The sequence below is a fragment of the Lissotriton vulgaris genome, chromosome 6 (genome assembly GCF_964263255.1).
Source record: "Lissotriton vulgaris chromosome 6, aLisVul1.2, whole genome shotgun sequence".
Taxonomy (NCBI): domain Eukaryota; kingdom Metazoa; phylum Chordata; class Amphibia; order Caudata; family Salamandridae; genus Lissotriton; species Lissotriton vulgaris.
In genome coordinates, this window is record NC_141694.1 from 1,899,311,461 (window position 1) to 1,899,314,814 (window position 3,354).

The 3,354-nt window shown below is 37.4% G+C and overlaps 1 long non-coding RNA gene across 1 annotated transcript; it reads left to right on the forward strand.

The window, feature by feature from the left end:
* The first annotated feature begins 514 nt into the window (after nucleotides 1-514).
* Nucleotides 515-1,276, forward strand: LOC147709833 (uncharacterized). Its single transcript, XR_015296573.1, has 3 exons — nucleotides 515-629; nucleotides 916-971; nucleotides 1,240-1,276. It is a non-coding gene; the product is annotated as an uncharacterized LOC147709833 (long non-coding RNA).
* The last annotated feature ends 2,078 nt before the right edge of the window (nucleotides 1,277-3,354 follow it).

Below are 3,354 nucleotides of genomic sequence, written 5' to 3' on the forward strand. Positions count from 1 at the left end.
CACGTAATATTGTCCGAAAATATTGTATCTAACACATTTTTTTGCTCTCTATATTTTCTTCGAGAGTACCATGACCCATGAGATCTTATTATTTATCGACAATAGTGCCGAATGCAGACACAGAGAATCTTTCACCCAGGGACTTAGATGCGCCGAACCAACATGGCGCCCGTTTAGGCTTCACTACACGGCCTCAAACAGAAATCGGGCACTTACACAACATGGCCGCCGTTCCAAATTGCAAATACAAACAGACGTTTTTTGGACAAAGTAAGCGCTGCTAACCCGGGTGTAAGAGTTCTTATTTTTGCACAGGCTCATGAACTTCTTTGCTGACTCGATCTCTAGCTTTACAGCACTGTACTAGTTTAGGATGCCATTCATTACAAACATAAGATGGCGTCCGCTATAACTTCACACTGCATTGCAAAAAGACAATAGGGCACTTACATAATATGGCCGCCGTGCCACTTGCCAAACTGAACCAGGTGTTTTTAATTAGGACTACTTAAAGCCCATATATAAACTGAGCCAAAATGTTTCAGTAGTCTGCTGCTACTTGACGGAGGAGGACGTTGTACTGCAGGTGGATATAGGAACCAGGGGATGCCTTAGCTCACTTTAATAAGGTAAGAGGGCTTTTTTAACAGACCAAACAAGGGTTTATTAGAACCTTGGATTTTTAGAGAGATCACTCTAGGGAAATTATCATGTTATTTCTTTAACTATAATAAATGGGGCTCTTTGACTAGATCTACCTTTTGCCTATTTAAACTAAAAAGACAAATAAATAGGTGTCCACAGACAGAGGGATAGGATTTGTAGTATTCAATTCCTTCATTGGGGTTACTCTTTTATACTGATTTTCTGCTATACATTTTTTTCCCCTCTCTTTTTCTTGCATATTCTACTCAGAGTGTCTAAGCAGAAGGCTCAAAACCCCTTTCCTCATAACAAGCTCACTACAATAGGTAAGATATATTTAAAAGCACACATCTGGATGCTCAGTGGCCGCTATAGGTTGTTCCTACATTGCCTCTTTAGCTAACAATGAGCAGTCATGTAAATGGACAAAGACCCAATTAAATAAATAAATAATTAAGTACATTTAAAATGCTTTGCTTAACAATGACTCTATAGATAGTAATAGCCAGGGGAAGGTTTTCCTTCCTTTTTCATTGCACGCCTAGGTTCAAATATTAATTTTTATCCCCATCCTCCCTCCTTATCCTGTTGCAGATAGCCAGATTAATACCTACATTCACTACTACCCTGGTTCCAGTTCTTTTTGGATCATCATCTATATTCTTGATGTAAGTGAGTTGCCGTCCGTTCATTTTGCTTATGTAAATACCAGGCTACCCTTTGGTTGCGAATACCATTATGAGAACAGCACCATGTTAGTGCTCTTTTGTCCATTGTCCTTATCTTATCGTTTTAGCTTATCCTCCTTACTAATCACAAATGATCCAGTGTTGAGGAGCCGCCTTGAGGAGAACTTGTAAAACCACTTGGTTTGCCCTATAGGATAAATAAATGTACAACATTAAATCAGTGTATCTCTTTTTTCAATGGAAAACATATATAATTTTTGGTGTGGAGTCGTCTTTGAGAAAAGTATCTAAAACACTCTGTTTGCTCTTTAGGATATTTATATGTACAATATTAAAACACCCTTTTTTCAATTTAAACATATATAATTTTTGGTGTGGAGTCGTCTTTGAGAAAAGTATCTAAAAACACTCTGTTTGCTCTTTAGGATATTTATATGTACAATATTGAAACACCCTTTCAAGAGAATTTGGGCAGTACAGACCACAAAGAGATAGACACCATTCAACAATAAGAACGACTCGGACATACGAGATCCCTCCACCGAGAATTTTTTTGTTCAACAGGGTAGGTTATAGTTTTCTGTCGCATTTATCGAGTTATGGGAAGTTTTATAACTTTCTTTAGGGTCTGTGGATCTAAAGACCTCTGACACCTGACAACTCACTAATGTTTTCCCATTGATAAATTTTAGATGCTCTATCAAGTATAACAACTCGCTACAGAGATCTCCACGTACCCTGATAATCACGGGAGAAGACACAAGGATACTAGTCTATCTTTGCTTGCACACTTCGGTATGTTCTTCACTTCAGCGTTATTTATCTCTGCTGATAAGTTTTTGATTACCCCCCCATGTTACCTTTCTAAGGTGGGTTGCAGACTTAAGAGGGATAGACCCTTATGGTGAACAATATACAACAACCTAGAACATGCTGACCGTTTTTGAAACATTTTCCAAAATGTTGTTTTTAAATTAAGTTTTCAAAATCTTCAATTCTGATTATTGTTGGCAACTTTCATATAAACCTGGCACTAACCTTTAATCCTGTAATGTACTGTTTTTTTAAGCCTGGCATTGTCTACAAAAGCACAAGTGTTTTTAATGTAAATTTTAATTATATGTTGTATGTCATTTTTCTGTAAACAGCCCTGAAGAAGTCCCAAGAGGACGAAACGCGTCGGCTGTAGCTCCTGTGTGTGATTTGTTACTTACAACTGAACTCAATAAAAGAACTCTTAAAGGACACAAGTAACAACTAATGTGATCATTGCTGCTAATCTCATCAAAGTTGTCAGTTTATGCAAATTCCAAAGTGGTGCACCTTGACCTTGTTTAAAGTAGCGCATAGTGATGTTGTGGTGCCCCTGAGTGATGCTGTGGTGGTGCTGAGTGATGCTGTGGTGATGCGATAGATAGAGTGAGTGCGATAGATAGTGAGTGCGATAGATAGATAGATAGATAGATAGATAGATAGATAGATAGATAGATAGATAGATAGATAGATAGATAGATAGATAGATAGAGTGAGGGCAATAGATAGATAGAGGGAGGGCGATAGGTAGAGTGAGGGCGATAGATAGATAGAGTGAGGGCGATAGATAGATAGATAGATAGATAGATAGATAGATAGATAGATAGATAGATAGATAGATAGATAGATAGATAGATAGGAGTGAGGGTGATAGACAGATAGAAGGGTGATAGATAGATAGATAGATAGATAGATAGATAGATAGATAGATAGATAGATAGATAGATAGATAGGAGTGAGGGTGATAGACAGATAGAAGGGTGATAGATAGATAGATAGATAGATAGATAGATAGATAGATAGATAGATAGATAGATAGATAGATAAAGTGTATTTATGTTGCATTGAGTAGAGTGTAAGTATGAGGAATGTAATTATATGGCACTGAGTGGTAATATGGGGAGTGTATATTGTATTCAGTAGAGTGTAATTTTGTGGCGTGTAATTATGTGGCACTGAGTGGTATCTGGAGTGTATGTTGCATTGA